This window comes from Adiantum capillus-veneris, chromosome 18 (assembly GCF_014529385.1).
Source record: "Adiantum capillus-veneris isolate H3 chromosome 18, ASM1452938v2, whole genome shotgun sequence".
Lineage (NCBI taxonomy): Eukaryota > Viridiplantae > Streptophyta > Polypodiopsida > Polypodiales > Pteridaceae > Adiantum > Adiantum capillus-veneris.
Window position 1 is genome coordinate 117,117,102 of NC_140948.1, and position 14,138 is coordinate 117,131,239.

General features: G+C 40.6%; 1 pseudogene; it reads left to right on the plus strand.

Annotated features, from left to right (window-relative positions):
• The first annotated feature begins 6,425 nt into the window (after positions 1–6,425).
• LOC147436268 (BURP domain-containing protein 6-like) lies at positions 6,426–7,475 on the plus strand (annotated as a pseudogene).
• Positions 7,476–14,138: the final 6,663 nt, after the last annotated feature.

Sequence of the window (14,138 nt, forward strand, 5' to 3'; positions counted from 1 at the left end):
TAGGGGGTGTTTTAATCAAATCCTTTATAAAGAAATACCAGTTTGATGGCTGTGTTAGGGAGGATGGTGGTATGTAGAATTCATGGCAAGTAGGCCTGCAAAGAAAACAAGAAAGAGAGTGAGAGAGAGAGAGTCGATATTTCACGGAAAATAACGCTATATGCTACTATTAAAATATCTTTACATATATATATATATATATATATATATATATATATATATATATATATATATATATATATAACCTTGTGGAGTGATATCAACCACCCCTTGACTCATGCAATCTCCACTAAACCTCTGCATGTATGAAGAGGTGTTCCCACATGCTAGACACCAGACAAAGGGCTTGAATCCCCAACATTAACAACAATTGAGGACCGAATTTACATGGAGCCGGTCCCCCCTCCAAAAAGACTTTGTATTATAGCTTCTCCCATCAAAGGAGACTTTTTTACAATACAATCTTTGTGTTCCTTGACAAAACTTGTTGGTGCAATGAAAATGGAAGCTTCATGCACCAAATTACGCTTGAAAAACACACCTAGTGGGCCTAGCCTCAGTCTAAGAACTCACGCACCTTAAAAAATAGTGAGAGCTAGCAGGGAATGAGGAAAGATTGAGAGCAAGAAGATGTATCTTATGAGAAAGAAGTATTCTCCTCACATAATCACTCTAATAGCATAGCTTATCTTAGTAATTAGAATGGTAGAGGAGATGAGCATGCCATTGAAGCTTGGCTCTTGGTTGGATTTGCATTCCATAGCCAAGAGTTGTTGGTATAGGCCTCTACTTCTCAATGCTTGGAGAAGGAGATGGAGTTCTTGCTCAACACATGAGTTGTGTGTGTGTGTGTGTGGCAAAAATTATCTAGATAGACTAAAATGCCAACCTCTCTCTCTCTCTTGGTCAACCCCTCCTCCCAATTACTCTTGTTGGCTTCCCATTGACTCCTACAAAGCTGAGCCAATAATAATTAAGAAGCATAATTGTGATAGCCTTGTGACATGTGTCCCCCTTTTCCCTTTTGTGAGAGCTTTAGGTAATTAAAAATAATTTATTTAAACTCTCATTGGACCTTTTAGTCTTTTGGCCGATAGGAATCAAGCAAGTCATTGGGCTGTTGGATGCTCATTGGACCCCTTGGTAGACTGTCCAATATTCTTCTAGGGAGCTTAAATTCTATTGGTTCTTTTATCAAGCATTTTGAAATTGATTAGACTAATTTTATTCTAGCCCAATTCTCATTGGTCCACCTCTATGGCCATCCAATACGATTTGAGGGGAGATCGGGGGCATATGGGCTAGGAGCCTACCATATGTCCATTATTCCCTTTGTGTAAAGGGGGATCTTGGGTGTGTGTGTGTGTGTTTCTCTCTCTTTCCCTACCTTTGGGGCTCGCCCCCTCCTTCCTAGGGATGTGGGAAGATTTTTTAGTCTTCCCATAACCATCCAATTTTCCCACTTTTGGCCATTGGATTTTTTACTAAATTTTTTGAACCTTAGCCTATGAAAGTCTTAATGGAGCCGAACCTTAGGTCTTTTAAGCTCCTTGATGCATATTTCTCTTTTGTAGACTGCCCTCCTCTGGATCCCTATTTTTCCTCCTTTGGATCTCTGTCGAGATCGATCTGGCAGCCTTACCAATATTGTAGCTTTTACTCCCCTGGTACTTTCCCATATTAAATGATCAGTTTAACATGAGAAACTCATTTAGGAGAATTAGATATTAGTTTTTATGACATTACCTCTCTCTTGAAATCATAGTCATCCTCGACTATGAGATAAAGAAGATAAAGCCTAGTCATTAGTCCGTTTGCTAGCGGGTAGAGGATCCCTATTTTACCCTACGACACCATTCCAGAATGGATGACTAGTCCATTTGGTGCTTGAGAGCCTTAGCTTCCATAAGCATGTCTGCACATTAGTCTGTATCAACCTTCCATAGTAGAGTGACAAGCTCTACTTGGTGTTTGGGAGACGTCGTCTGCACAAACATGATCGTAAGCATGCATACTTATTAACATTTGTGCACAATAAAGAAAAAGAGAGTCCTATAAGACAAAAACTTTGTTCATTTATACATATTTACATTTTCTTACTCTAGGGAATCATTGTAAGCATTGACAAGGTTTAGATTATCCTTTGATTGTATGCCTTGCATCCATCTAGCATCTTCCAAAGGATAATGTTTATACTTGATAAGCTATCCTCGGACAGTCTTACCGCCTCTCAATACCTTGTCTTCGTGTTGGAGAATGGGCTCGAGCTGCAGCACAAAGAGGTGCTGCAGCACGAGCCCATTCTCCGACACGAAGACAAGGTATTGAGAGGCGGTAAGACTATACGACGATATCTTATCAAGTTTAAAAATTATCCTTTTGAAGATGCTAGATGGATGCAAGGCATACAATCAAAACCTTGTCAATGCTTACAATGATTCCCTAGAGTAAGAAAATGTAAATATGAATAAATGAGCAAAGTTTTTGTCTTATAAGACTCTCTTTTTATTTATTGTGCACAAATGTTAATAAGTATGCATGCTTAGGATCATGTTTTTGGAGACGACATCTCCCGAACACCAAGTAAAGCTTGTCACTCTACTATGGAAGATTGATACAGACTAATGTGCAGACATGCTTGTGGTAGCTAAGGCTCTCAAGCACCAAATGGACTAGTCATCCATTTTGGAATGGTGTCGTAGGGTAAAATAGGGATCCTCTACCCGCTAGCAAAAAGACTAATGACTAGACTTTATCTTCTCTATCTCATAGTTGAGGACAACTATGATTTTAAGAGAGAGGTAATGTCATAAAAACTAATATCTAATTCTCCCAAGTGATTTTCTCATGTTAAACTAATCATTTAATATAGAAAAGTACCAGGGGAGTAAAAGCTACAATATTGGTAAGGCTGCTAGACCGATCGCAGGGATCCAAAGGAGGAAAAATAGGGCTCCAAAGGGGGGCACTTTGCAAGAGCAATATGCATCAATGGATCTTAGAAGACCTAAGGTTCAGCTCCATTAAGACTTCCATAGGCTAAGGTTCAAAAAAATTATTAAAAAATCCAATGGCCAAAAGTGGGAAAATTGGATGGTTATGGGAAGACTAAAAAGTCTTCCGGGGGCGAGCCCTAAAGGTAGGGGAAGAGAGAGAAACACACACACACACACACACACACACACCCCCAAGATCCCCCTTTACACAAACGGAATAATGGGCACATGGTAGACTCCTAGCCCAGATGCCCTCGATCTCCCCTCAAATCCTATTGGATGGCCATAGAGGTGGACCAATGAGAATTAGGCTAGAATAAAATTAGTCTAATCAATTTCAAAATCCTAGATAAAAGAACCAATAGAATTTAAGCTCCCTAGAAGACTATTGGACAGTTTACCAAGGGGTCCAATGAGCATCCAACAGCCCAATGACTTGCTTATTCCTATCGGCCAAAAGAGAGTTTAAATAAATTATTTTAATTACCCAAAGATCTCACAAAAGGGAAAAGGGGGACACATCACAAGGCTATCACAATTATGCTTCTTAATTGTTATTGGCTAAGCTTTGTAGGAGTCAATGGGAAGCCAACAAGAGTGATTGGGAGGAGGGGTCAACCAAGAGAGAGAGAGGTTGGCATTTTAGTCTATCTAATTTTTGCCACACACACACATACACACACAACTCATGTGTTGAGAAAGAACTCCATCTCCTTCTCCAAGCATTGAGAAGTAGAGGCCTACACCAACAACTCTTGGCTATGGAATGCAAATCCAACCAAGAGCCAAGCTTCAATGGCATGCTCATCTCCTCTACCATTCTAATTACTAAGATAAGCTACGCTATTAGAGTGATTATGGAGGAGATTACTTATTTCTTGTAAGTTACATCTTCTTCCTCTCAATATTTCCTCATTCCCTGCTAGCTCTCACCATTTTTGAAGAAGCGTGAGCTCTTAAACTAAGGCTAGGCACACTAGGTGTGTTTTTCAAGCGTAATTTGGTGCATGAAGCTTCCATCTTCATTGAACCAACAAGTTTTTTCAAGGAACACAAAGATTGTATTGTACAAAAGTCTCCTTTGATGGGAGAAGCTATATTACAAAGCCTTTTGGAGGGGGACCGGCTCCATGTAAATACAGTCCTCAATTGTTGTTAATGTTGGGGATTCAAGCCCGTTGTCTTGTGTCTAGCCTATGGGAACACCTCTTCATACATGCAGAGGTTTAGTGGAGATTGCATGAGTCAAGGAGTGGTCAATATCACTCCACAAGGTAATATATATATATGTAAAGATATTTTAATACAATAGCATACAACCTTATTTTTCGTGCAATATCAACTCTCTCTCTCTCTCTCTCTCTCTCTTTCTCATTTTCTGTGCAAGCCTGCTTGCCATGGATTCTGCACGCCACCATCCTCCCTAACACAGCCATCAATTGGTATCAGAGCGAGGCGGGGATAGGGGATCAAGTTTGAGAGCAAGTTCGAGAGTTTTTTGAGGTCTTGGTTTATAGAGCCAATGTAATGGAATTGGCCTAATAACTTGAGAGTAGCAAAAATTAATGACATTACTTTTGAAAAATTACTTTGTGAGCATAGCGGGTTAACATAATCAAGGGTAACAACATAGGCATAGCAATTAGTTAACTTGGCATGAACAATACTTTTGCAAGAGAGAGAATTTAGAGAACATGATAACAGTTGAGGACGAGATTTATGTGGAGCCGGTCCCCCCTCCAATAGGCATTTGTATTATGATTTCTCTTATTAAGAGAGACTTGTTACAATACGATCTTTGTGTTCCTAGTGACCTAGGTGATGCAATGAAGATGGAAAGCTTCATGCATCACAAGCATAGCATAAACTTTGAAGAAAGCTTTGACTATCCCAAGCCTCATTCCCAAGACCTCAAACACTTCGAAGGTGAGAGAGCTAGCAGGGACTGAGGGTAGGGAAGAGGAAGTAGAAACATTTCATAGGAGAAATAATTAGTTCCTCACTTATCATAACTCTTCTTGCTAGCATACATAATAGCATAGTAATGAAGATGGAGAAGATGGAAAGCTTAAGCATTGAATCATGGCTCTTGTTTGGATTTGCACTCCATAGCCAAGAGTGTTGGTGTAGGCTCTAAGCCACTACTTGCTTGGAGAAGGAGAGGGAGCTCTTGCACTTTGCACATTGCATAATGAGAGTGTGTGTGGGAGAGTATACCCCCTAAGCAACCCCCTAGATCGCTTGGATCGACCCCCCCTTGTAGCACATGCTTGAAGCTCATTGGACCTCTCTAGGCCTAGCCAATCACAAGCAGAAGGCATTACAAGCAACAAGGGTAGGCTTGGGACAAGTGTCCCCCTTTCCCCTTTGAGAGAGAGGACTTGATAAATGCAAAGACAATTAACTAAATCTCCTAAATTATCATTGGACCCCTTGGGTGGCCAACCAATAGGCTTCAGGCACACCATGACGGCAACATGAGAAGGAACTTGACAAGTGTCCCCTTTGATTTCTTTGTACTAGGCATGCCTTGTGTGTGTTTTCTCTCTCATCCCCCCTCATGTAGGGCTCGCCCCCTCCTTGTAGGGATTAGATATTTTACTTCTGACACCTCAAGCCCCTCAAGCCTAGGTCCAGTTGCCACCACAAGCTTGGCCCTTAAGCACTTCAAGATTGGGCTGGGTTTCTCACCTCAAGTACAACCTTAACATCTCAAGCATGGCAAGCACCTCAAGCATCTCAAGCACCTCAGTCATCAAGCACCTCAAGCACCTTAAGCTTGGGCCGGGTTCCCTATTAAATCGAACTTGAGATAGGTGGATTTGCGATGTCATTATAAACCGAGGTATTGTGGTTGGTTGGTCTATGTAGTGAGCTTTGGATTATTAATTTTTTGCATCGTAATTTAAACTTGTTTGTTTGGAAAAGTAAAGAATCGGTTAAAAGGAAAGAAAAGTACAAGAGCCCTAAGGATTTAGGAAAGGGAGAGATAAAAGTTTGAACTTTGACGACATCTCCAATGACGTCGTTGTATTTTAGCACCAAGGCAAGCCAAAAACATCTCCAACGAGGCGAGAGGGTTCCAGCCTGTGTGTGTGTGTGTGTGTGTGTGTGTGTGTCTCGCAATTAGCGACGCCTGCTGCCGTATTCGAGGAGGAAGCTACAGGCTCTTCACAAGATAGCGCTGGCCTCGAGAGAATCTTTAATCCAACTAATCTATACACATACTAACTAATATTACAGGTACTGCAGATACAAGCTGGCCTCGAGAGAATCGGTCGGAGGAGGAAGAATCTTTGTCGTCTGTTGCACTCCATAGTATATATACGCCGTTGATAATTCGGAGCATTAGCGCACAGTTGTCAGTATCTTAGCAAATAATTAGTGCATACAGAATTAAAAATGGCGGTCTCCAAGCGTGCCCTGCTCATGCGCCTGTCATGTGCCGCCGCATTGATGTTGCATGTAGCAATATTATTATTCGCCTCACCCGCAGCGGCACTAGCACAAGGATGTGATCCGCCCGGCATACTGCTGTCCTCGGGCCTAGCGGCACTCAAGTCCCCTCTCTTCGCAGACCAGGTGGCTACCTACACGCAGTAGCTCGCCTCCTCTGGCCGCTTCACCAATACTAACGAGTTCTACGGCCAGGCCCGCATCCTGTGGGGCGACACGGCCTCCTTCCTCGCCTTCAATAGCTGCACGTGCATGTCCATGCGCCGCAGGCTGCTGGACGACACCATCCTTCAATGCCGTAGCAAGCATGCGGCGGAAGCCGTGACCACCCTGGAGCTCTTCTTCACCCGCTTCAGCGACATGCAGCCGGGCAATACAATCACAGTCTCCGAGCCGGAGTTGCTAGGGTCGCGCCTCTCCACCTCCAGGTCCTTCCTGCCCAAGCCCATCTCCGACCTGCTCCCCATGTCCGTTAACAAGCTACCCAACGTGCTCAGCACACTGGACATCGCGTCCACCTCCGACATGGCCACCGCCATGGCCACCAACTTGCAAATGTGCACGGACAAGGATCCCAAGGGCTTCAATGATCGCACCTGCTCGTTTTCCCTGGAGGACCTCACCTCCTTCATTACCTGCAGGCTGGGCACCAGCACTCCCAAGGCCATGGAGTTCTTCTACGACGCCACCATCGTGGACCAACCGCTCACCATACTGAGCCTGGACCTGGTCAGCCTTGCTGGCACCAAGCAGTACTCCTGCCACACCATGTCCTTCGCCTTCACGACGCAGTACTGCCACAACCTGCCGAGCACCAATATCTACAAGATGTCGGCCAGTGTCACCGACAAGGCGTCAGGCAAGACCACCACCTACGACAACCTGGGCGTTTCCTGCCACTTGGACACGAGCGGCTTCAGTCCCAACCACCCGGCCATGCGCAAGCTCAACATCATGCCCGGCCAGGGCGAGGTCTGCCACCTCCTTGTCAATGCTGTCATCTATGCCGTGCCTAGCTCATAATTATACAATTATATAATAGCTAACTATCACACAAATATAGTGAATAAGTGAAACTGTGAAAGTATATATGGCTCTAATAAAGTCAAGTGGATAAACAGTTTTACTTTACTCTTTATTACCTCCATGTTGTTTTAGATGTCTACACTAGAAGGTCTTTTCCCAAGTGTCTCTCACTCATTTTGAGCTACTGCTCTGGTTGGTGCTAAGCTAGGTGTTGTTAAGGGCATGCTAGTAGCTCATGGTGGTTGTAGTTAGTGGAAATGCTTCATAGACTTCTTGTGACTGGTTGTGTGCATAATCAGGTAATCGTATGTGTGTGATAACAATGAATAAGCTAGTTTAATGGCTCCAATAAAGTCAAGGCTATAAACATTTTTACTTTACTCTTCTTTTCATCTAGCACCAAATTACTTCCACATGTTGTTCTATATGTACAAAAAGTTTGGGGAGAAAAGGTCTTTTCCCAAGTGTCTCTCAATCATTTTGATCTACTACTCTAGTTCTTGCTAAGCTAGGTGCAGTTGAGGGCATGGGACCATGCCGTAGCTAATGATCGTTGTCGTTAGCGGAAATGATTCAAAGAATTCTTGTGACTCACTACGTGCATAATTATGTAATCGTATGTGTGTGATAACAATGAACGAGCTCCTTTGTACCCTCAAATATATTTTCAATTTAATCATATGCCAAAGTTCTCCCAAGATGAGCTCCAAGAAACATGTGAACAATTAGAACAGAGATCCACGAGCTACCCTCTCATTAAATGAAACTTCCCCCTTAGAAGGGATCAATGGTACATGATGCTTGACAATCCTATGCCATGGAATGAGAAGGAGAGGAGAAGGTGGGTGGCTTGGGGTCTTGATCTCACAACCTTCCTTTTGGGAGGTCGATGACTTACCAACCCACAATCACATACGATTTTATAGTCCCTAACCTAGATTATAAGGAGGTTTAACACCGTTTTAATGTTTGAGACTTTGGTCAAACGTGAGCTAGCCTCTACACATGAAAGGTAGCTCTTAGGCCCAAAAGTATACTTTAACTAGTTGGTTAAGTGTCTTGCTCATGTCCATGCTTGTGCTAAAAATAGCCGATGATAGTTTCAAAGCGTGGAGAATTGTTTTTGAGATTCTCAACAACTTTTATTGTTCCAAATGATGTAAGATGGCACAGACCAGTAGGGGCATGAATACATTTAAGCTACGTGAGAAAATGTACCTGCTATGTGTAACAATTAACTTATCATGAAGAATTTTCACTTTAACTAGTATGTGAATTCCCCCATGTGCTTCAAACCGTTTTTCATATGTGCATTTGTGCATTAAAATGTTTTGCATTGAAAACTTGAAGTTTGAAATGGTGTCTACTTCCCAACCATGGAGAAAATAGTGCATTGCAAAAAGTAACGTTTGAATTTTGAAAATTTAATGGTGTCTAATCATTATAAAGAACAATGTCTAGGACCATCACAAACACACCAAAGAATACATCACTCAAAAAAAAAAGGATAACACATACAAACTTGTATCAAATCGAAAAGAGTTGTGAAGTTGCTAACCTAAAGAGAACATAGCCATGCCACGAGGCAACACGGGCTAGGAAGGGGAGAATGTTAGCTATTAAGCTAACATATGCCACTAAAATCGAGATCTCATTGTTTAGTTTTATGGATGCTCGTATTGATTAGATCGGAGTCAATGTCTTTGAGCTTGTAATTCATTTACCCATGGCACTTGCTTCCCAAACTTTATGAAGCCATATTGTCTAGGGGGCCTGATTTTGCCCATTGGCATAAAGAAATAAGGTCATTTTTTTGTAAATTGAATACCTAATTTTTGGATAATGAATTGAGAACTCATAATGCTCTGTACTTCTATATATCTATGCGATTTCTTTGCTTGTATTTCCCTTGTGCAAATTCTAGTAATGAATTGAGGACTCATCATGATTAATTATACTTCTATCTACCTACGTGATTTCTCTGCTTGTATCTCCCTCGTGCAAAGTTAGTTTTGAGACCGATGAGAGTGCATTGCGTTTCCAAGTAAAAGCTCTACACATAAATGTAAGTCACCCACCATATTTCTGTGCTTTGGTGTGGCCCTTTACATACTATTTTTAGTCATAGCTTGTGATTTAAGTCATTAGGAAGGGAATGGGGTCTAGGAGTGCCTTTTAAATTGCCACAAGGTTATAAAATGGATTATGAAATGTACAAATGGAAGGTTGACTTGTGTCCCAAAATGGTGGGTATGGAAGAGGGTTTAAAACAATCCAAGAGGAGTTTTTTCTGGAAAGATATGAACGTCCATTTTATTTATGGAGTGGAGAAACCACTAGTTGTTTTGAAGGACCATCATAGCTTTATTAAAGTGAGTGTGAATGTAGTTCAAATTTGGCCATTGGATGGTGATGGGATCAAGGGTTGAGGTCCAAGAGAGGGGACAATTTGCACCCTTGGATCTTTGCTTAGATCAAGGAACCTTGTGAAAAGGCTCTTTTCTCTTGAAGGGTTGACTCCCAACCCTTGGATATTTGCTTAGATCAAGAGCTCTCAATCACAGGCGCCCTCCCACATGCCCCCACTTGCTTCCAGATCCCCCCAATATCTATATTTTATTTAAAATTCCATAACGCCTTGCCATTATTCCCATTTACCTTTCCATGTAATGATTGATGTCCCCCTCAACTTTCCACATCTCGTGCAACTCTCCAAGAAATTCTTGTAAGAGCCCTCATTTAAAAATACTTTCTATTTGAACTTTTAAAAAGGAAAACCATCCTTTTCTATATATCAAGTTTAAAACCACTCAAACTACAGCATTGACTTGTAGAAAACCATGGAAAGGCCCTTATTTTTCTTTCTATTCTCACCTCTTGGTTTTAAAAAGGGATTTCAGATTACTATTAAGAAAAAATTAGTCATTCCTTAAAGTGCCAAATAAAGAGGCTCTCCTAGACCCCGTTATCTTCCTAATGTACTTATTTGCAGTTTCAAGAGTAGTTTAGGATAGAGTTTGGCCATTTGCTAGGTGAAATGCATTAGTTAGACTAGCGGTTGTAGAGTATTTTTCAATAATTTGGGTATCACTTGGGATCAACATTTGATTGTAGCATCTTGTGATTGGGTTTTCTAAGCGCTTCGTATCCTTTCATATTCTCCATGCACTAGTTGAGTCAGCTATGTCCTTTGGATTGAAAATTATGTCCGAGGCTCTTGCTATTATTGCAATAAAATTAGCGAAGATGGAAAACCTTATACCATAATGCAACTATTAACTACTATATAGTTTTTGGGTGTCTATAAGCATCCTTTGACAAAGTTAGCAAGTGATATAGGGCATCCTAGGAAGTTGGGGAATGCTTAGGTGTTATAGATCCCTACAAATAGGTGTCTCATACTTACAAAGGCACACATAATGTGCAAACTTTGAAAAACTTTTCCCAAGAGGAGGGCAATCAAAAATACAAGTGGATTATCAAGGTAATAAATTTAATTTCATGATTACTTGCTGGGTTGATTAGTTTTCATCAAGTTATTTTACACTCAAATTGTCTCTCTCTACACTAGTCCCTACTTAGTCTAGCCTAATATCCTTAATCAAGAGTGACTAGCCTAATTATAATTAAAAGTTGAAGCATTATTAAATTAAATTAAGCACATAAGAATGATGCTCATAGTGATTTTATGCATTATGTATTTTTATGATTTTAATTAAGTAAGTAATTAGTTTTGAATATTTAGGTAATTATAATGAGTAATTAATGTTAATCAAGTAAGCAACTAGTTTTTAATATTTAGTTAATCATAATGAGTAGTTTATCAATTAGTGATTATGGATATGGAATTTTTTCAATGCTTCATCTCAAAATCTTAGACAATGCATTGGCCACTTTACTCACCTTCCTATGGATTCAAAAAGAGACAACAAAAGCACAGGGCTACGGGGCTCCTTGCTGAACTTGGAGGCGCTCATAAGAGACGTGTGCACCAAACAAGGTAGTTGCAGGATGTAAGAGTGTAATTTGTTAGTAGAATTTAGTAACAGAGACCTTTTCTATTTTCTTTTTGCAGACAATGTGCGGAAGCCATTCTAGGTTGCAATCGGACCGAGGAGTCAATGAAGGTGTCCATACTTCCACGCGTGGTTGATGAGAAAGACATTCTAAATATGATCTCTAGTCATCCAACACATGCCACATTGCGACAATCCCTTCGAGAATGGTTGGAAACATTGATCAAGCCATTCCCTTGTTACGTAGACACCTTATGATGCATGTATATAATGCTTTGTATCCCTTATCATTGATACCGCCCGAGTCGCACACTATAAGCATTTCGCAAGCGAAAATAATATTTTGAAAGTCCTTGAGAAATCCATACAATATGACTATGGCAGTAAAAACCGCAAGTAGAGACATTTCAACCCTGCTAGGTGGGTAAAGGTGGGTAGATGGAAACATGCCAATGTCCTCAAAGAGTTTTTTTACAATAGGTTCAACAATGTTTACGTTGAAGTAGAAGCACTACAATGAGCTACGATCCAATATTACGATATCACAATAGAGGAGACACATGGAAAATCTATATTTGTGTTAAAACTAGATGAATGCTAGGTTGTGAAAGGCCATAGCTCGAGTGGAGCACACAAGACTCACACTCATGAGAAGGGCACTTGTGGGAAAGGGGTTTGAATGTGAAGAGGAGGCCAAGTTTCTTGGTAGGAAGCGGCAAAGGCAAGATTTTATTGAGGTGCAATCAGAGAATTATAACATATGGTGGCATGGGCACTTCCACACGAGGACCATGAAAAATGGAGGTGGTATTACAACCATCATTCTTATGTGCTTAATTTAATTTAATAATGCTTCAACTTTTAATTATAATTAGGCTAGTCACTCTTAATATCCTTAATCAAGAGTGACTAGCCTAATTATAATTAAAAGTTGAAGCATTATTAAATTAAATTAAGCACATAAGAATGATGCTCATAGTGATTTTATGCATTATGTATTTTTATGATTTTAATTAAGTAAGTAATTAGTTTTGAATATTTAGGTAATTATAATGAGTAATTAATGTTAATCAAGTAAGCAACTAGTTTTTAATATTTAGTTAATCATAATGAGTAGTTTATCAATTAGTGATTATGGATATGGAATTTTTTCAATGCTTCATCTCAAAATCTTAGACAATGCATTGGCCACTTTACTCACCTTCCTATGGATTCAAAAAGAGACAACAAAAGCACAGGGCTACGGGGCTCCTTGCTGAACTTGGAGGTGCTCATAAGAGACGTGTGCACCAAACAAGGTAGTTGCAGGATGTAAGAGTGTAATTTGTTAGTAGAATTTAGTAACAGATTCCTTTTCTATTTTCTTTTTGCAGACAATGTGCGGAAGCCATTCTAGGTTGCAATCGGACCGAGGAGTCAATGAAGGTGTCCATACTTCCACGCGTGGTTGATGAGAAAGACATTCTAAATATGATCTCTAGTCATCCAACACATGCCACATTGCGACAATCCCTTCGAGAATGGTTGGAAACATTGATCAAGCCATTCCCTTGTTACGTAGACACCTTATGATGCATGTATATAATGCTTTGTATCCCTTATCATTGATACCGCCCGAGTCGCACACTATAAGCATTTCGCAAGCGAAAATAATATTTTGAAAGTCCTTGAGAAATCCATACAATATGACTATGGCAGTAAAAACCGCAAGTAGAGACATTTCAACCCTGCTAGGTGGGTAAAGGTGGGTAGATGGAAACATGCCAATGTCCTCAAAGAGTTTTTTTACAATAGGTTCAATAATGTTTACGTTGACGTAGAAGCACTACAATGAGCTACGATCCAATATTACGATATCACAATAGAGGAGACACATGGAAAATCTATATTTGTGTTAAAACTAGATGAATGCCAGGTTGTGAAAGGCCATAGCTCGAGTGGAGCACACAAAACTCACACTCATGAGAAGGGCACTTGTGGGAAAGGGGTTTGAATGTGAAGAGGAGGCCAAGTTTCTTGGTAGGAAGCGGCAAAGGCAAGATTTTATTGAGGTGCAATCAGAGAATTATAACATATGGTGGCATGGACACTTCCACACGAGGACCATGAAAAATTGAGGTGGTATTACAACCATGTAGCTATGCAAGAGGCAATAGATCAACAATGCAATGAGGAACTCCTCAACGTCCTTGGAATTGGCGACTTTAAAATAGAGTGACACCTTGGTGGCGACTCGAAGACCCTAACATGCGAGTCTTACCATAGCCTGAGCAAAATTTCTTGAACGAACTATAACTCAAGAAAATATCCAAGGTTGGCTATGTACAATACATATATGTCTACACTATGGTTGTGTGTGTCCAATGTTGTCTTGCAAGGAAGGAATTAGATTGCAACAAATTCTTGGACACCATGAATGACACCAAGAATGGGCATTGTCCTACTACTATTTTACTTTATTTCTAAAGCATGGATCTATTGCCACTTTGATGGTTCTCATTCTACTATGAGTTAACCCACATGATGATGGTTAGAGATAGCTAGCGATCCCTTTCTTTTATACATGCAGTCAAGTAGTTATAAGCTAGGCACTATATTTTTCATGAAGTCTAGCACTGTATGATAAGTAAGCATATTTGAGGCC